Genomic DNA, 21,642 nt, shown 5'->3' on the forward strand with positions numbered 1-21,642 from the left:
CAGGGGTGGGGAACGTTGATCCTGGAGGGCCATTGTCCTGCAGAGTTTAGCTCCAACCCTAATTAAACACACCTGAAGCTAATCAAGGTCTTCAGGATTACTAAAGTTACAGGCAGGTGAGTGTTTTTTTCAGGGTTGCAGCTAAACTCTGCAGGACAATGGCCCTCCAGGATCAACGTTCCCCACCCCTGCCTTAAACCGATCTTTTTTTTTCCTCGTCTCAAAAAATATCTACATCCACACGAAACCACTGAAACGACTCAAAACGATGTATTATACATGCCCCAGACCATTATGTGGCACTGTAATTCTGCCGCAGAAATGCACTTAAAGCAGCAAAGAAGACTTCGCATAAACCTTGCGCGCTGAATACAAACTTTAGCAAAGCTTAGAAATAACACTTTATTTTGGTTCAGTAGCTTCTGCAGCACGAACACAAGCATGTAGAGTCTGCTATTGCTGATGTTGGTGCTGTTTTGTGGTGTTAGCGCATCTGACTAGGGTCGACACATGGGATAAAAAATCCCACAACAAATGACACGTGGGATAAAAAATTTGTGCGGTTTCACAGAAACGCGTCTCAGTGTGGACGGGGCCTCAGTCTGTATTATTTTAGCAATTAGTGAGATTTTGTTTTGTGTTTTTGTCTGTATATGATCTATCACACATTACACACAATAGTATCATATCAGATATTATAAAAGACAGAACATTGTCATTCAATGTGAAAACTTCACTATCAATACTTTTAAATAAATGTAAAATCTCTTTAGTCAGTGTAACGAAGCGGGACTCAGGCAGGGATCCATGTGCAAGCTTTATTAAAAGTAAGCGTGGTCGTACAGGCAGGGTCAAACAGGAGCAAACAGGAACAGCAAGGGACAGGCAGAATCGTGGTCAGGATACAGGCAGTAGATCAGGGCAGGCAGATAGATATCACAGGTCAGGAAACAATACACAGTCCAAAGGAAGGCAGCAGGGAATCATAAATGGGTAACAGACAGGGTCGGTAACAGACAGGCAGACAGGATAATAGCACTCAGAACTGTACACTGGGTGAAACAAGACTTCGCAATGAGGTGATGTGTGTGTGTGAGACTTAAATAGTCCAGATAATGAGCTACAGCTGTATGTGGCAATTGGTGATTGATGTGGAATGTGTGCATGTGACTGGCAGGGGGGATTATGGGAATTGGAGTCCAGGAACTGACAGGAATCGTGACAGTAAACATGATATACATGATTTTTTTTTTTTTTTTTTTTAAATAATGCAACAAGACTAGAACAAGACCAAGTTTCTGTTGTCAGTTGCTAGTCCATCACATATTAGCATACATACAACCATAAAAAAAAAAAAAAAAAAAAACACTTAAATAACACTTACTTTGCAGTCCCATGCCAAACATGCTGGGAGCTACAGACTCACTGCTATGTTAACAACAAATATTCCATTTTACAATTTAAGTGAACTAAGTGAAGATTGTTTTGAGCAGTGAACAGTGTTCATTTTAACAGAAACTCACTAAATTAAACCATATCACAAGAAACTAAGGCTATGTTCACACTGCAAAACCTAGTGCTCAGTTCTGATTTATTGCTCAGATTGGATTTTGTTTGTTTGTTTGTATATCTGTTAACATTGTGGTTTTAAACGTGGCCAATTTCAGATTCCAATGTGAATAGATCATAGACTTGAACTGACCCGCATGTGCAAAAGAATGATAAAAGTAGATGTCACGCAGCATGCTGTCATACGGAAGCAAATGGACGACATTAGAGTAAGCAATTACAAGTTCATTTATAGTGTGATCTGCTGCCGAAGCCAACAAATTTATGAGCAGACAATTTAAAAAATCAAAGATCACTGAGTAGATTCGAACAACACGATATTTTCCACAAAATCTAAATCTGCAAATCGTCCTCCGTCTCGTCGCTGTAGGCCGTGGTTGCTGTGGGTAAGGGTACGTCCCATGAAGAAATAATGGAGAAAGAGGAATGGTGACAGCACACGCTTCACTTTGGGACAGCACACGCTTTGGGGCAGTCGTGGTCAGAGGTGGACATTCCAGGGGTCAGAAAGTAAAAGTCCTGCCATATTTTTATTCCACCCACTGAAGCATTAATGAGATAAATAAGTGATTAATTAAGTGATGATTGAGCATTATTGAAGACACCTGATGATAACAAGCAGAATCACCAAAGGAGAAAATCACAATTTTTAAGTTACCATCATCGAGATCAGGGTTTGTTTTAGTTGAGCTCTTGACCCTTGCCTTTTTAGTGTTAGATTTTGTTTGGGTAGTTTTAACTGCATTAAAACCAACCAGACAAGCAAAGTTAAAAGATGATCAGGTGTTGTTGGTTATGTTTTCTCAAAATCATTATTTGATCTGAATCACTGAACTCATTTAGAGCCCAATCTCTGAGTTAGATTTACATTATTGATTACAGCAGCACTGTGATTCTACAGAAGATCAGCTTATACAATACAGAATTTTTTTTTAAAAAAAGGTATCCTTATCACAAAAAAAAAAAAAAAAAATCTTTTAGGCACACACAGACATCAAGTATCAGCCTGTGAATCTCAACAACGGTGACAAGCAACATATTCTGATCAACAGATCAACTCTGAACATTAGAAAAACAAGCTACTAAAAAGTCACAGAAAAACAGCAAAATTTTAATAGTGAGAATAAATGAAATTACTAAGACAATTTAGCTCATAATTTATTCATACAGCAATGCATGATGGGAGCCATGGATGAATTTTGATTGGTGGCTCCCAGAATGCACTGCAACATGCTTTATGATGGCCACCACTGTTGAGATTCACAGGATGATTCTTGATGTCTGTGTGTTTAAATGAGCTCTGCTTTTTTTTTTTTTAAATCGGAACTCTAAAAAAAAAAATTGTATTGTAAAAGCTGATCTTCTGCTGTAGAATCACAGTGCTGCTGTAATCAATAATGTAAACCTAACTCAGAGATTGAGCTCTAAATGAGTTCAGTGATTCAGATCAAATAATGTTTATGTAAAAACATAACCAACACCACCTGATCATCCTTTAACTTTGCTTGTCTGGTTGGTTTTAATGCAGTTAAAACTGCCCAAACAAAATCTCATATTAAACAGTCAAGGATCAAGAGCTCAACTAAAACAAACCCTGACCTCGATGATGGTAACTTAAAAATTGTGATTTTCTCCTTTGGTGATTCTGCTTGTTATCATCAGGTGTCTTCAATAATGCTCAATCATCACTTAATTAATCACTTATTTATCTCATTAATGCTTCAGTGGGTGGAATAAAAATATGGCAGGACTTTTACTTTCTGACCCCTGGAATGTCCACCTCTGGTCGTGGCCTAATGGATAGAGAGTCGGACTTGTAACCCAAAGGTCATGGGTTCGAGTCTCAGGTCCAGCAGGGATTGTCAGTGAGGGGAGTGAATTTCCAGCGCTCTCCCCACCTTCAATACCACGACTGAGGTGAGACCCTTGAGCAAGGCACTGTACCCCCAACTGCTCCCCGGGCGCTGCAGCAATGGCTGCCCACTGCTCCGGGCGCGTGTGCACTTGGATGGGTTAAATGCAGAGCACAAATTCTGAGTATATGTCACCATACTTGGCCACATGTCACTTCACTTTCACTTTCACTCCCGTGTCAACGCGGAAGAGAAGTCTTGGTCGGTGCGGATGCAGCAGCTCGATTCATTTTAAATGTTGCAGAAGAGGTCAATGAAACAAACAGGAATGCTGTATGAGCGAGCAATTTTCCAAAGCGTGCCACAATGTAGGCTACACTGTCAAATGCCTTTGTTAAACCAATGAAATTGACCGACAGTTTCATTGTAGTTCAACACTTTCCTTAATTGTTCTTAAATCGAAAATGTGTCGTTTGTGAATAACTGCATCACATGTTAGAAAGGGGAAAAAAATATGATTTCACATTGAATCTCAATAAATGTTCAGGATGTCATATTTTTAATATAATAATTTTATTGGCATTATGTCTTGTGTGATGTTTTTTACAGAAAGTTAAAGAGTGGGGTCATGTGGTGTATACACCTGTCAACACGAGAGGATCACAAATTCTGTTGCCGGAAGCCAGTGATTATAGTTTATAAAGTTTTAAATCTGGATATTTTTCTAACAAAAACCCATCACTTTGCTACAAAAGGTCTTTATTAATCCACTGGAGTCGTGTGGATTACTTTTATGATGAATGGATGCACTTTTTGGACTATTCAGTGCCATTACAAAGAGCCAGAATGTTTTTTTTTAAATATAATTCTGATTGTGTGTTTGGCTGAAAGAAGAATGTCATATACACCTAGGATGGCTTGAGGGTGAGTAAATCATGGGAAAATGTTTATTTTTGGTTGAACTGTTGCTTTAAAGGGATACTCACCCTCATGTCATTCCAAACCTGTAAGACTTGTTAATCTTCAAAAAAAAAAAAAAAAAAGTATTTTTAATTGTTATTTTGTGTCCAGAAATTGTTTGATATGTTGGGTGGACAGACAGCTTCTGTATGAGCTTGTGATTGCTGTGAGATGTTTATGTTTGAAGTGTGAATAAAGTGCATCATGTGGTTGAAGGGTATTTCTTCCATTTCTGCTCATATGAAGCTCAACATTTGACTTCCGCTCTGCACAGCTTTACTATGTAACTGATTCTGACAGATAAAAGATATCAAATTAGTATGTGACATTATTTTGTGAATGTGAAATAAGAAAATATACACTTACATGCAGGGGCACCGCTAAGGGGGGTGGGGGGGTGTATGGGGCGATGATTCTTATTAATTGCTACAAATAAGAAAAATATTCCCGTTTTGTCATTATACACTGAAATGCCTGTTTTACTGATATTTGCTGTAATTTATTTTACACTATTAAATTTACAGGGAATTGCATGTATTTTAGTATTACATTAAATTTCTGTTTTTTTAAAAGAAATGTTCTGTATTTTTACAGAATAATGTGTAATTTTACATAAAATGTTGATTAATATTTTACAGATTTTTAATGTATTTTGAATATTCTGTAAAATCACAGAAATATAATGTAAATTTACATATCCGCTGTAAAATAATGTGGAAAAACATGTAACTGTGAAATAACATAAAATTTCCATTTTTTTTTTATTGGACTTAATCACTACTCTGACTGTTCCGCTTGTCAAAGTAGTTCTGCTGCGTTCAATGTTTCGTTTCGTAACAAATTTATTTTTATAATATCATCTCGTAATATAATATAATCATACATTCTTTGTTGAAATACGCGGACATTTCAATAATGTAGAGTTCAGAGGTGGGTAATCCAGGGGTCAAAGAGTAAAAGTCCTGCCATATTTTTATTCTACCCACTGAAGCGTTAATGAGATAAATACTTTACTCACATAATTCGAAGCATGCATGCAGCATGCATGACGAACATCTTGTAAAGATCCATTTGAGGGTTATATTAGCTGTGTGAACTTTGTAAATGCGCTGTAATATAGTCGACAGCTCATGTGGCAGGGAGCACGCGCCGAGTGTAAATCAGTGCATTGTTAATGATGCCCCAAAATAGGCAGTTAAAAAAAATTATTTAAAAAAATCTATGGGGTATTTTGAGCTGAAACTTCACAGACACATTCAGGAGACACCTTAGACTTATATTACATCTTGTGAAAGAACGTTCTTGGGCACCTTTATTTTTAATTATTAAAAATAATAATATAATAGTGTTTTAGGCCTATATAATTATTCATATGACAGTTATATCCACATATTGTAACAAATGCACTCTAAATTAAATTTAAAAATAAAAAATTACACAACAGTACACAAAAATTATTTTACACAAAAGTTACTTTACACAACAGAATAGGGAAATTACAATAGCCTACTTTTGTAGTAAATAAGATAAATCCTTGCGCTTTTATTTTGATCACCAGATCACCAGTTGATCTCGAGCAAATGTGCGCACTTCTCTTTAAAACATGCAGCACAAACAGACTGTATACTTAATCGCTGTATTTTGCTGTTTTATAAAGGCACAAAGCCATATCACGGTTTCGATTTTACTTCGTTGGCAAAATACAACGTTACAGACCAGCTATGTACAGAGGTGGGTAATCCAGGGGTCAAAGAGTAAAAGTCCTGCCATATTTTTATTCCACCCACTGAAGCATTAATGAGATAAATAAGTGTCTAATTGAGTGATGATTGAGCATTATTGAAGACACCTGATGATAACAAGTAGAATCACCAAAGGAGAAAATCACAATTTTTAAGCCACCATCGTGGAGATGAGAGTTTGCTTTAGTTGGGCTCTTGACCCTTGACTATTTTACATTAGATTTTGTTTGGGCAGTTTTAACTGCATTAAAACCAACCAGACAAGCAAAGTTAAAAGATGATCAGGTGTTGGTTATGTTACAGCAAAACAGCAAAATTTTAATAGTGAGAATAAAGAAAATTACTAAGACAATTCAGCTCATAATTTATTCATGCAGCAATGCATGATGGGAGGCATGGATGAATTTTGATTGGTGGCACCCAGAATGCATTGCAACATGCTTTATGATGGACACCACTGTTGAGATTCACAGGATGATTCCTGATGTCTGTGTGTTTAAAATAACTTTTTTTTTTTTTTTTTTTTTTTTTTTTTTTAAATCAGAACTCTAAAAAAGAAATTGTATTGATGAAGTTGATCTTGTGCTGTAATCAATAATGTAAATCTAACTCAGAGATTGGGCTCTAAATGCGTTCAGTGATTCAGATCAAATAATGATTATGTAAAAACATAACCAACAAATGTGCTGTTGTTGTTGTTTTTTTCTTCATAGTGGCACAGACTGGAGAAGTTCCTGGGTGACAGAAGATGCTGTTCTGGGCACTTATGTTTGTCTTTAAACAGTTTGACATATCAATAAAATTGGGAAATTACTACAAAATGTGTGCATTCATTATGCCTTTTGGTAAAGCTAAGAATGTCAAGGTGGTAGGGTCCATTTCCAGGAAACAGAAATTATTAAATGTATAGCCTGTCTTTAATACACTATAAATACACTGTAAATGTCACATAAGCACTTCATTTCAATAGTAGCTGCATTTATCCTTAGTCAAGAAATACTGCAATGCTTGAATAATTACCAGAGGAGAAGTTTTGAAACATTTTGAATCATTTTAATATTTCTGCCATACAGTATACACCTGCAATATTATTATTTTTTTTAATACTACTTTTTTTTTTTTTTTTTACTTAAATGTTATGGATTAACTCATATTAGTGTACACCATGCATAAAATGGAAACCATTAGGCCCTTGCTTGGGGAATTTTTTTTTTCACTGTAATCAACAAATCTATTGCTGCATCAGGTTAACCCCACAGTGTAATCTGTCATTTTAGTTTCATATTTAATGGGGGCAAATAAATTGTGTGAACTGTTGAACCTGGAAGATCCTGTCAGGAATGACCATATATGGACAAGTAAGTGTGACGCTTCTATTCAAATGGGTTGTCATAGGCTCTGACCTTCCCTTGGCATCCGCAGGACTCGTTGTGGTTGGACAATCTTTTTAACCCATATTAAAAAACGTTTAATGTTGCAAAGTTCTTTTTGCTGTTATTATTACGTTAGTAATACATTCAGTTAACAAAGCGGTGTTGCTGTGTTGAGAGAAATTACCTCTTTACGATATCCTAACCCTAGCATATCTTCACTGAACTACAAATAACAGCGCCATGTTTTTGGCGTTCCATCGATAGAATGGCAGAGGCTTATGGGTAATGTAGTTTAAAACGTTTAATAATGAAATGGAAAAAAAATACTTTCTTTAATTAACAAAGGGATGTCTAATCATGTTTATTGTGCAAACCTCTATGACATAATTGAAAGGGAGACTGAAATATGGTATTTTATTATGAGCACTTTTTAAAACGCCTTTATACCTCCTTTTCGTATATATATATTTGAAATTTGAAAGCTGTGTCCAACATTATTTAGTAAACATAGCACAAGTAGTTGTCATACCAATTTTCTCTGTGATACTGTAATCAGACTTTGATTTACAGCCATCTGAAATGTGCATTTTCTTGCTTTTCCAAGGGACTCTACTGGGCCCCTGAGGGTGGAAGGGCAGTAAAACATACACAGGTGTATTCTCATCATGGAATCATCTCAAAATGTTCTCATCTTTGTCCTCCTCAAGTGCTGGACATCAGAAATGTGCATGCTCATCTTGCTTATAGTACATGATACATGTTGATATTTACCTGGTACATTGCCCAAAGTGCCTGTAGCAATATAGCCCATGCAGTCTCTTGTAATACACCTTTCAGCCTTGCCTTCATGTATCTGAAATTTAACATATTTACTGTATTTGACACAGCATCTATGCCACTAAGCATATGCAATGGTAACATTCTAACAAACTGTTGTCCCATATGTCATTATGACTATATGTTCATGTCTCAATTAAAGTAATTATGGTAATTATGTATTTTTTTATTAAATCAAACCAAACACCATCCTTAATACAGAATATTCACCATATTTTATTATCTAACACCATATACAAAACTTTACTGGCAAATAAAGCATGAGTACAGTTAAAGTAGCACATAAAGACAAATGATAATGAAGAGAAATAAAAATGGGTTATGTAAAGATTATATTATATTAATCAGTTCCAACACTGATGAAGCCACACAAATGCATGCATGGTGAAATGTCTCGAGCACCACAGAATCACATCCGGTTTCCTTATCAGATCTCTCCTGGTTTTCTTCCTTTTGCTTGCTTATCCATGTCCCTACATAATCTTTTTCTTCCATGTCTCTAACAATTTACAAATTGTTGTCCAGCACTGTGCAGTACAAATGAACAAAAGACATGACCAATTCAAATCACTTTGTCAACATGACATGAAAGCAAGTGTGCAGGTGATGAAATTCTTTAGTGCAAACTCTGCAGCATGACAGTATGGCATATATACGCAACACAAAGTATTAACAATATACACATACATAAGAGACAGGTAGAGAACAATACATGGTACAATATTATACTATACACAGAGTACAAAATGAAAACAATAATAAACAAAATAATCACGTTATACATTTACCTTTGCAGTGCAGTACAGTATGAATTAGTGCAAACAGAATGTCAGGGTGAGTCAGAGTCCAGTCAGTGTAACTGATAAAGTGCAGTGCATGTGAGGTTGGTGTGGTGGGGTGTGCTGCTGTGTGGTGTTACTGGTACGGGTTCAGTACAGTCTGATTGCCTGTGGAAAGAACTTGTCTCGCAGTCTGCTGGTGTGGGTTCAGCGAGAATGTCTGCCTGATGGTCACGGTGAGAGCAGTCCACAGCTCGGGTGGCTGGAGTCTCTGATGATCCATGCTTTCCTCACACACCACCTGGTGTAGATGTCCTGGAGGGAGGGAAGCTCACCTCCAACAATGTTCTGTGCAGGTCGTAACGCTCTCTGCAGAGCTTTGCAGTTGAGGGCAGTGCTGTTCCTACACCAGGCAGGGATGCAGCCAGTCAGGATGTTCTCCACAGTGCATGTGTAAAATGATTTCAGGGTTTTGGGGCTCACACTGAACTTCCTCATCTGTCTGAGGAAGAAAAGACACTGATGAGCCTTCTTCAGCACTGCATCAGTGTGGATGGGCCATGTGTGGTCCCTGGTGATGTGAATTTGAAGCAGCTCAAATAGTTCATCAGCACCACTGATGCGTGTAGCTTTTTCTCAACCAGGAGATGAAGTCCTAGCACAAGAAAACATGTATTTAGGAGGTGGTAAATCAATAAACAATATATAATATTACTTATAATCGTCGCACTGGATGTACCATTGTTTATCTCTCAGTTCACACGGTTGTGATGTTTACTTTTATGGGCCATAGCATCTGAGTTGTCACAGTAGAGCTGTTAGGAAAAAGAAGTCTTCACAGCAGATAAGTGATGGTTTCAGGCTGCAGTGCTGCACTTGGTGGCCATAGAATACTCCCGTCAACAAAGACTCCATCATCTCTGGACGCAAACCTGCTTCTCTGACCACTTCTGTAAGGTCTGACCTCAGCATTGAGTGTTTTCAGTGCCGGCTGCCAGCTTCTCTACCTCTACAAGTAGAAAATGAGAACATAATACAAGCAGTCAAAACAAATCAGTAATGTGTTGAAAACTCTTTATTACAAATACAACATGCCAATTTCTTAATCAACTGACTTCATCCTCCTTCAAACAATCAGACAAAACAATTAGTCAATAATAACTCCAGAAAAATAGTTTTGGTGAAAACAGGTGTCAGAACTCACCATATTCTGTAATTTCCTGCCCAAATTCCAAAGATGATTGCACAGCTGATTTGCTTATTCTAGGAGCAATAAAAAGATGTGAAAATGATAATTGCTAACTCGAATAGTCCTTTGAGAGATCAATATCAATATCAATATCAATATCTGTGTTCAATACACTGTAAAAAATTTCCTGTAGAAATTACAGTAACTTACTGGCAGCAGTTTGCCAGTAAGTTACTGTAAATTGAACTTACAGTAAAAATACTGTATTAATATTTACAGTACCATTTAACTTGCTGTAAACATATTTACAGTACACAGGGGCGCCAGAAAATGTCCGTTTAAAAACAGAAATATACTGTCAGAAAAAAAGCATAGATAAACTGTAAAAAAAAATCGGTACTTTTCTGGCAGCAAGAGCGGCAGAAAATAATGTAAAATAACCGTTATTTTAAAACATTTAATAAGACATTTATTTTCCGTTATTTTACAGCATTTTTCGGGCGCCCCTGCTGCTGCAGAGTTTATAATGTAGATAAATCAATAGCACAACACAGTTGTTAGATTCAAATGACGGTCCATTTCATGACGCCCACAAAGCAACCAACAGACAGCCATCATCACCTGAAGTTATTTTATTTAACTTTCATTACTACTGCAAATGTGTTTAACAAACACAGTGTCACAGCAGTCAGAAAAGACAAATGAATATTAAGAGTGAAGAGCCCAACTAATGGAACAACTATCCACCATTATGGTGACTTCAAATGAAAGAGTTAAAACCTCTGCTAATTCTCAATAACAACCAGAGGTGGACATTCCAGGGGTCAGAAAGTAAAAGTCCTGCCATATTTTTATTCCACCCACTGAAGCATTAATGAGATAAATAAGTGATTAATTAAGTGATGATTGAGCATTATTGAAGACACCTGATGATAACAAGCAGAATCACCAAAGGAGAAAATCACAATTTTTAAGTTACCATCATCGAGGTCAGGGTTTGTTTTAGTTGAGCTCTTGATCCTTGACTGTTTAATATTAGATTTTGTTTGGGCAGATTTAACTGCATTAAAACCAAACAGACAAGCAAAGTTAAAAGATGGTCAGGTGGTGTTGGTTATGTTTTTACATAAACATTATTTGATCTGAATCACTGAACTCATTTAGAGCTCAATCTCTGAGTTAGATTTACATTATTGATTACAGCAGCACTGTGATTCTACAGCAGAAAAATCAGCTTTACAATACAATTTTTTTTTTAGAGTTCTGATTTAAAAAAAAAAAAAAAGCAGAGCTCATTTAAACACACAGACATCAAGAATCATCCTGTGAATCTCAACAGTGGTGGCCATCATAAAGCATGTTGCAGTGCATTCTGGGAGCCACCAATCAAAATTCATCCATGGCTCCCATCATGCATTGCTGTATGAATAAATTATGAGCTAAATTGTCTTAGTAATTTCATTTATTCTCACTATTAAAATTTTGCTGTTTTTCTGTGACTTTTTAGTAGCTTGTTTTCTAATGTTCAGAGTTGATCTGTTGATCAGAATATGTTGCTTGTCACCGTTGTTGAGATTCACAGGCTGATACTTGATGTCTGTGTGTGCCTAAAAGATTTTTTTTTTTTTTTTTTTTGTGATAAGGACACCTTTTTAAAAAAATAAAAATAAATCTGTATTGTATAAGCTGATCTTCTGCAGAATCACAGTGCTGCTGTAATCAATAATGTATATCTAACTCAGAGATTGGGCTCTAAATGAGCTCAGTGATTCAGATCAAATAATGATTTTGAGAAAACATAACCAACACCACCTGATCATCTTTTAACTTTGCTTGTCTGGTTGGTTTTAATGCAGTTAAAACTGCCCAAACAAAATCTAACACTAAAAAGGCAAGGGTCAAGAGCTCAACTAAAACAAACCCTGACCTCGATGATGGTAACTTAAAAATTGTGATTTTCTCCTTTGGTGATTCTGCTTGTTATCATCAGGTGTCTTCAATAATGCTCAATCATCACTCAATTTATCACTTAATTATCTCATTAATGCTTCAGTGGATGAGATAAAAATATGGCAGGACTTTTACTTTCTGACCCCTGGAATGTCCACCTCTGATAACAACCTTTGTTGATGTCTAACATAAATCAAGTCAATCTGGTTAGTAATAAGTGAAGCTGGGGATGCTGTTTGCAGTGGCGTAAATTAATATGATAGTTTTTTCCTTAGTTAATAAATACGAGGATCTGCAATTCTTATAAGGTTGTCCTGATAGACTCGTGGCAGCATTTTCATTTAGCAAGCAAGAGGTTCTGGGTTCTAACCCAATCATGTATGTTTTTTTTCTCATTAAAACCAAAGATGTTCATCAGTGATTGTATATCAAGAGCAGGGATACGTTTATGTGTAGCTATTTTGTTTTGTGATTTCAACCTAACAAATAGAGAGTCTCTGCAACAGAGCAATAGATTGAAGCGCTCGTCCGTGTGAACACGGCTCAGTGTGCACGAGCGCCAAGAGAACACTGTTGCACCAGCGACAACGAGCACTCAACATGATTTAAAAAAACAACACATTCTAGCGCCAGATCGCCTATTATTAACTCAAACTGATAATCAACTAGAGGTGTTTCTTTTGTATTACATATCCGTGCCGCGAGAGGTTTCAAAACGTGGTCGGGACAATATCGACCCTTTCAAAAAGTGGTACACTGTAAAAAACTTCCTGTAGAAATTACAGTAACTTACTGGCAGCAGTTTGCCAGTAACTTACTGTAAATTGAACTTACAGTAAAAATACTGTATTAATACAGTATTTACAATACCATTTAACTTGCTGTAAACATATTTACAGTATAGTATTTTTTTGCTGTAAAAAATACAATAATTTTAAGGTCTTTTCTCTAGAATATATTTTAATACAATCAAAAACATATAACTTTACACTGTAAAATTTCCTGTAATTCATTGTCCACTGTTTCTATTTACTATAAAGCTGTACAAATTGTAAATTACTGTATTTTAACAGGTCTCAGTAAATAATAAAAAGACAATGACAACTGTATAACGTTTATAATTTTGTTTTAATTGTTCAATTGTAATACTTGAAATAACATTTTAATATTCTTGCAGACTGAACTTTCAGTTTTCTTCACAAAATCTGATATTCCCCAAGCCTGCAGTAACATTTATACATAAACGTTTAACATTACAGCATTTTAAAACAATTAATGAACAAATTCAGTCATAAGAACAATCTTAAAAACTTACAAATTTAAAATAACTCTCTGCAGTGGAATGTGTTTGCTCTCATACACTGAAGCGGCGTTAAAGTTAATGAGATAATTGATTGATGATTGAGTGGTGATTGACAATTAGTGGTGACACCTGATGTTAATAAGCAGAATCACTGAAGAAACAACAAGAGAAAAAGAGAGAGACACAACAACTACAACTGACTTCCAGCCATTAAACATTATTACACTTATTAACCAGTTTGATTTTATTTCTGTCATACATCAACAAAAGTTCTTACTGAGAATTAACAGATGTTTAGATGTTAATGTTTTAATGAAAGTTTAGTTTGAAGTCACCATGATGGTGAAAAGCATTTCCTTTAGTTGGGCTCTTGACTCTATTTGTTAACATTAATTTATCTCTGGCTGCTCCAACTTTGTGTTTGTAGAGCACATTTGTTATGGCCAGAGAAACTAGACTGTGTTTCCCAAAAGTGCTGTGAGCCAAAATTTATCAATTTAGGTTTACAATGCTTTGGAAAGCACAGTCATAATGGCTGTGTTTTGATGATGACATTCTCATTGTGAAATGGCCAGATTCATTGGTAACATCCAGTATTACCCGGTTACATAGATTTTTATAATATTTCTTTACAGTACATCACTGTTACCACTTGAGTTCCAGCAGAGCTTTCATAATCTGAAGAGTTTTTTTTGAAACACACACAGACATCAAGAATCAGCATATGACCCTCAACAATGGTGACAATCAAACAAAGTGCTTCATGTTGCAGTGCATGATGGGAGCCACCAATCAAAACTCATCCATGGCTCCCATCATGCATTGCTGCATGAATAAATTATGCAGCTGAATGTAATTTTCGTAGATTGTTCATGTTTGCTTTATTTTTCTGTTGTTTTGTTGTGACAGTAGCTTGTTTTGTGATGTTCAGAGTTGATCTGTTTGTCAGTATTTTGTATTTATTTATCGTCACCATTCTCGAGAATCATATGCTGACTCTTGATGTCTGTGTGTGTTTAAACACACAGTTCATAATGTATTTTTCTTAAAAAAAAAAAGGTTCTACTACTGTTGGATCTCAAGCTGTAAAATCACAGGACTGCAATCATTAATACTAAAGCTACACATCAAGCATATGGTCAGAGATTTAGGCTCTAAACGACATCAGGCCACTGCATGATGACAATATCATTACCAAAACATATTGTGACCAGATCATATTTTCTCTGACCATAACAAATGTGCTTTACAAACACAAAGTTGGAGCGATCAGAGAAAAATTAATAATAAAAGGTAAAGAGTCAAGAGCCCAACTAAAGCAAACACTGACCTCTTTCATGGTGACTTGAAATGAAACTCCATAAAACATTAATTAAGACCTTTTTTCTCTCTTTCCTTCAGTGATTCTGCTTATTATCATCAGGTGTCACCACTAATTGTCAATCACCACTCAATCATCAATCAATTATCTCATTAACTTTAACACTGCTTCAGTGTTAATTTTTAACACCTGGCAATATGGACTCATATATGTACACTTTTAGTTAAACCAAAAATACAAATTATGTTAATAAAAAGCATGAATATTTGTACACACCTTAGCAGCTGCCTGGTGCTTGCATCAGTGTCTTCCTTTTCTTCTTTCTCCAAGCGGAAAAATAAGCCTCTCTGTGATTGGTCAGTTTTCACGCTCATTTGTTTTTACTGTATTTCAGTTTACAGTAAATGAAAAATACTGTATTTTATTGACGACAATGGGATATTTCCCATAATGCAACTTTTAAATACAGTAACATACTGTATAACTGTTTTACAGTAAAATACAGTTCATATTACAGTAAAATACTGTGTAATTTACAGAAATTGCTAACAGTGTACCTGTGAAGTGTTGAACCTTTGAAGGACTTGTTCAGCGTCCCTGGCAGCTTCATCAAGATCAGCATTGGGAGATTTGTGTTCAAGTTCCCTGTTAATGCAAGCAGCTTCCTGACAGAAATGGTCAAAATTTAATTCTGAGTTTTAAAAATATGCCATGATGAAGAAGAAAGAAAGAGAGCAAAAATATGTGTAAATGAATTACAGATTACAGGTCAGAAAAACAGGCAAGGAAAAGCTGAGAGAGAAAAGTGAGAATATTCTTAACCTGTCTGAATGCATGTACAGTTTTTTTTTACATTGTCTTAATATTACTGTTACTTCTGGTGTATTAAAAAAAAAATCATGTATTTATTTATTCTTATTTTAATGAATTATATAATCATGATTTTGTTTATTGCTCATGTAAAGGCAATACTGTACAAGTCATGCCAATTAAGCTAATTTGAAGTTGAATTAGAGAGAGAGACAAACGGACAGTAAGTAGGCTTTTGCGAGAGATGGCTTCTTAAAAGAGCTGTTGGATTAAAGGTTGTGGGAGATGGAGATGGAGTATGTCATCTGAAGTAACTGTAAAACACAAAAAAATATTGAATTACAACTACAATACAAAAAAGATATTGTAAGCATGGTAAGTGTTGCGGTTACTGTGTTTTACCTAAAAATGTCACATTAAAACTACAGTAACTGTGGTAAAACCATGGTAAGTGTTGCGGTTACTGTGTTTTACCTACAAATACCACATTAAAACTACAGTTACTGTGGTAAAACCATGGTATGTGTTCTGGTTACTGTGTTTTAACTACAAATATCACATTAAAACTGCAGTTACTGTGGTAAAACCATGGTAAGTGTTGCGGTTACTGTGTTTTAACTACAAACATCACATTAAAACTACAGTTACTGTGGTAAAACCATGGTAAGTGTTGTGTTTACTGTGTTTTAACTACAAATACCACATTAAAACCACAGTTACTGTGGTAAAAACCATGGTAAGTGTTGTGTTTACTGTGTTTTAACTACAAATACCACATTAAAACCACAGTTACTGTGGTAAAACCATGGTAAGTGTTGCGGTTACTGTGTTTTAACTACAAACACCACATTAAAACTACAGTTACTGTGGTAAAACCATGGTAAGTGTTGTGTTTACTGTGTTTTAACTACAAATACCACATTAAAACCACAGTTACTGTGGTAAAACCATGGTAAGTGTTGCGGTTACTGTGTTTACTGTGTTTTAACTACAAATACCACATTAAAACTGCAGTTAATGTGGTAAAACCATGGTAAGTGTTGCGGTTACTGTGTTTTAACTACAAATACCACATTAAAACCACAGTTACTGTGGTAAAACCATGGTAAGTGCTGCAGTTACTGTGTTTTACCTATAAATACCACATTAAAACTGCAGTTACTGTGGTAAAACCATGCTGTGTTGTGTTTACTGTGTTTTACAAATACCACAGTAAAACGTTGAACTGCACTCCACATGAGTTGCATGTGTTGCAGGCCCTGCCTCCGGAGACCCGTCAGACAGATTACTGTCCCTGATGGTCACGGTATAAACCAATATACATTTGACAGTTTGCACACTGCATAAAAAAATAAGGTAACCATTGAACTTATATACAGATTTCAGAGAAAAATAAAATAACACAATTGTATACATACTTTGTGTGTATCACACTCTCTCTGACAAAATAAGAAAAGCTCCAGTGATCAACCTCCTACCTCCTATATGTGCAATCAACACACAGGCACAGTGAAATTGTAAGGTAAGTATGTGTGAGGAGTGTATGAATTGATATAACCAATTTGTGGTAGGCAACTATTTATACCCAAAACGGGTATGTGTGTGATTGGGTAAGCTGTCACTGCATTAAGTGCTGGATATGGCTGTAGCACAGGCTGACCAAAGGTGTCATAAGTGTAGATCTGTCTAGGCCTTTTCTCCCTCGTAGACCTTCTTACTGCAGCTTCACTCCCTTCACTTGGACTTGCTACTCTCTCTGGCTCGACAAAAGCAGCTGCTTCCCTCTCCTCATCCACATCGTCTTCCACAGGTGGTACCAGGTAAGTATTTGGTTCTTTTTCTGACAAATTTTCAGATACCCTTGATTCCTCCCTCCTGTGTATTTGATTGTATTCTTCCCTTACAGGTACTCGTTCAGGTGGATGGCTATTCCCTGGTTCGGTCCAGCTGACTGGGATTCTCAACCAGTATCCTCCTCCTATACTTTCTTCATCTGAGTCTGTTGTGTCACTGTCCCTGATGCTTTCTTTGTTGGGTGTCTGACTTCTTGTCTTTCTCTGTTTTCCAGGTTTCGGCGATTGAGGTGTCATCGTGGGAGCTTCCACAAGTAAGTCATTGACCAGCAGTAGTAAGTTCCGGTGCAGCGTCCTGGTTTTATTACTGTCACCATTCTCAGGATAAACTACATAGACTGGGTTATCAGAGACTTGACCCTTCACCACGTAGATCACTTTCTCCCAGTAGGATCGTAACTTCCCTGGACCCCCTCGTTCTCCAAGGTTTCTGACGAGCACTCTGTCTCCTGCTTTCAGTACCACTCCTCTGGCTTTTCGGTCGTATTGAGCCTTCCCTCTCGCACTTGATTGACGACTGTTTCCTTCAGCGATCTTGTATGCCTCTGCCATACGTGCCGCCCACTGATCTGCATACCCCTTTGGTGTGACTCCATCCGTTGGCTCCACCAGGCCAAAGATCAGGTCAACTGGAAGGTGAGGATGCCGCCCGTACAATAGGTAAAAGGGGGAATACCCAGTAGACTCGTGCCGCGTGCAGTTGTAGGCATGCACAATTTGAGGTAAGTGCTCTTTCCACCTTTCTTTTTCTTTGTCTGCCAGTGTCCTCAACATCTGTAATAGAGTCCGATTGAACCTCTCCACTGGGTTCCCTTGGGGGTGGTATGGTGACGTTCGAGAGTGGCCAATCCCAGCAAACTGTTGGAGAGTGCGAAACAGTTCGTTCTCAAACTCACGGCCCTGGTCGTGATGTAACTTGGCCGGATATCCAAAGCGTGGAATGTAATCTTGGAACAAGCGTTCAGCTGCAGTCCGCCCTGACTTGTTCTTGGTTGGGTAAGCTTGGGCGAACCTTGTGAAATGGTCCATGATGACCAGGATATATTCATATCCTCCACGGCTCGGCTCAAGGTGCAGGTAGTCAATGCAGACCAGTTCCATAGGTGAGTGTGTTGTGATGCTACCCATGGGTGCTCGAACATGTACAGTTGGTTTCTTTTGTTTTATACACGGGCACTTTCTGGTCACATATTCTTCCACATCAACTTTCATGTATGGCCAGTAGAACCGTTCTCTCGCCAGGCTCAGCACACGCTCTGTACCCACGTGTCCCATCTTGTCATGGAGGTGCTCGAGTGCCAGCTTTTTGTATTTGCTCGGCAAGACCAGCTGTTTTCTCTCCCTCGTTCTTCGATATAGGAGTCCTCCCTCAAGATGTAGCTTGTTCCACTCATACATCAGCTTTCTGCTGGTTCCTGTCAATCAACATTTAGCCTATTCACAAGATCTTATCACGGTTTACATATTAATTATGTATTATTATTTCGGTCAGTCGTTACCAATAAAAATGCGATCGATGAGAGGAAGGAGTGACCCAACATTGCATTGAACGTCCAGGTGAGTTTTATTTTTATTTAATGTTTTTTTTATAAGTTATCGTTCTGATTGTATGCATGTGTGATACACACAAAGTATTGAACTACCGATTACACAGTGGTAAACTTGAGTTCCTGGCATTGAAGTGGGCAGTGTGCGAGAAGTTCAGAGACTACCTGTTCTATGCCCCACACTTCACAGTGTACACTGACAACAACCCTCTGACATATGTGATGAGCACAGCAAAGCTCAATGCAGTAGGTCATTGGTGGGTCGGAGAGCTGTCTGACTTCCGGTTCGACGTGAAGTACCGGCCAGGGAAAGTTAATATCGACGCAGATACCTTGTCTCGTCTTCCTCTGGACATCGAAGTACATGCATCAGAGTGCACAGAGGAGCTACCCGCAGGGGCAGTACAAGCAGCATGGGAGGGTAGTCATGCGTCAAAAAATGAAGGATGTGGCCTGGGTCGCTGCCCTGTATATGTCTTCTGGGGAGGATGCACCATGTCAACCTACCACCTGGTTGCCGACAATAGGACCAGATGAACTGATTCAAGCCCAGAAAGAAGACTCTGTAATCTCTCAAGTGAGACAATGGAAGGAGGATGGTGTCACTCTCACAGATGAGATGAGAGGAGGTTTGACAGGAACCAGCAGAAAGCTGATGTATGAGTGGAACAAGCTACATCTTGAGGGAGGACTCCTATATCGAAGAACGAGGGAGAGAAAACAGCTGGTCTTGCCGAGCAAATACAAAAAAGCTGGCACTCGAGCACCTCCATGACAAGATGGGACACGTGGGTACAGAGCGTGTGCTGAGCCTGGCGAGAGAACGGTTCTACTGGCCATACATGAAAGTTGATGTGGAAGAATGTGTGACCAGAAAGTGCCCGTGTATAAAACAAAAGAAACCAACTGTACATGTTCGAGCACCCATGGGTAGCATCACAACACACTCACCTATGGAACTGGTCTGCATTGACTACCTGCACCTTGAGCCGAGCCGTGGAGGATATGAATATATCCTGGTCGTCATGGACCATTTCACAAGGTTCGCCCAAGCTTACCCAACCAAGAACAAGTCAGGGCGGACTGCAGCTGAACGCTTGTTCCAAGATTACATTCCACGCTTTGGATATCCGGCCAAGTTACATCACGACCAGGGCCGTGAGTTTGAGAACGAACTGTTTCGCACTCTCCAACAGTTTGCTGGGATCGGCCACTCTCGAACGTCACCATACCACCCCCAAGGGAACCCAGTGGAGAGGTTCAATCGGACTCTATTACAGATGTTGAGGACACTGGCAGACAAAGAAAAAGAAAGGTGGAAAGAGCACTTACCTCAAAGTGTGCATGCCTACAACTGCACGCGGCACGAGTCTACTGGGTATTCCCCCTTTTACCTATTGTACGGGCGGCATCCTCACCTTCCAGTTGACCTGATCTTTGGCCTGGTGGAGCCAACGGATGGAATCACACCAAAGGGGTATGCAGATCAGTGGGCGGCACGTATGGCAGAGGCATACAAGATCGCTGAAGGAAACAGTCGTCAATCAAGTGCGAGAGGTCCCGGGTTCAAATCCCGGACGAGCCCCCAAGAATCTGTTGCAGGCCCCGCCTCCGGTGACCCGTCAGACAGATTACTGTCCCTGTGAAAACAGGATGAAATAAAAAAGACAGAGAGAGTCGCGTCAGCTCCTTCACAGCTCCTCTGTTGGTATGAGGAAGCATGCGCAGTTCACCAGTCCATTCGCGACTCCCGGGCAAGAATATCAAAATAAGAGTCCTTTTTTTTCATATAAACCAATATACATTTAACAGTTTGCACACTGCATAAAAAAATAAGGTAATCATTGAACTTATATACAGATTTCAGAGAAAAATAAAATAACACAATTTTATACATACTTTGTGTGTATCACACATGCATACAATCAGAACGATAACTTAGAAAAAACATTAAATAAAAAATGACCGAAATAATAATACATAATTAATATGTAAACCATGATAAGATCTTGTGAATAGGCTAAATGTTGATTAAACAGCTTCTCTGCTGCAGCCCGACTGGCAGAAAGAAGCGTGCTGTTGCACGAAAGATGCATCCAATTGAAATACATTAGTTTAAAAAACGTGCTGAAATTACAAAAATAACGAAATAAACGTGTCCCTGCCATGAATAAATAGATTAAATTACGTGACCAAATCACGAAGCGCCGCGAGACTGGATCATGGCAAAGAACTGTTAAATTTGGCAGCCAGCCACCACTGTACCACTGTTATGTAACAATCCTTGAAATTAAGATATTTAAAACAGAAAAAAACAACCATTAGGAAAAAGAAGTTTATTCAAGTGTGCTATTAGTATATTTCTTTTAAATTAATAATAAGAAAGTACTTTCAGTCTACTTTCAATGATGAACTTCTCAGAAATACACTTAAAAGTATAATTAAGTATTCTAACTTGGCTTATAGTTGTGTTTACTCTTTTGATCGAGTAGCCTATTAAATACTTTTATTACATAGTTTTACATACTGTCGTGTTTTGGCATCCAAATTAATTAT

At 37.7% G+C, this 21,642-nt stretch overlaps 1 protein-coding gene and 1 long non-coding RNA gene across 5 annotated transcripts in view; one reads left to right on the plus strand and one right to left on the minus strand.

The window, feature by feature from the left end:
* LOC125263495 (carcinoembryonic antigen-related cell adhesion molecule 1-like) overlaps positions 1–21,642 on the plus strand; it is a 174,655-nt gene that overhangs the window by 119,744 nt on the left and 33,269 nt on the right. The gene's annotated exons all lie outside the window — the stretch shown is intronic.
* On the minus strand, positions 9,428–10,408 carry LOC125263497. Its single transcript, XR_007183827.1, has 2 exons — positions 9,853–10,408; positions 9,428–9,768 (listed from the first exon to the last, which is right to left on the minus strand). It is a non-coding gene; the product is annotated as an uncharacterized LOC125263497 (long non-coding RNA).

Source organism: Megalobrama amblycephala, linkage group LG2 (genome assembly GCF_018812025.1).
Source record: "Megalobrama amblycephala isolate DHTTF-2021 linkage group LG2, ASM1881202v1, whole genome shotgun sequence".
In the NCBI taxonomy this organism is placed as follows: domain Eukaryota; kingdom Metazoa; phylum Chordata; class Actinopteri; order Cypriniformes; family Xenocyprididae; genus Megalobrama; species Megalobrama amblycephala.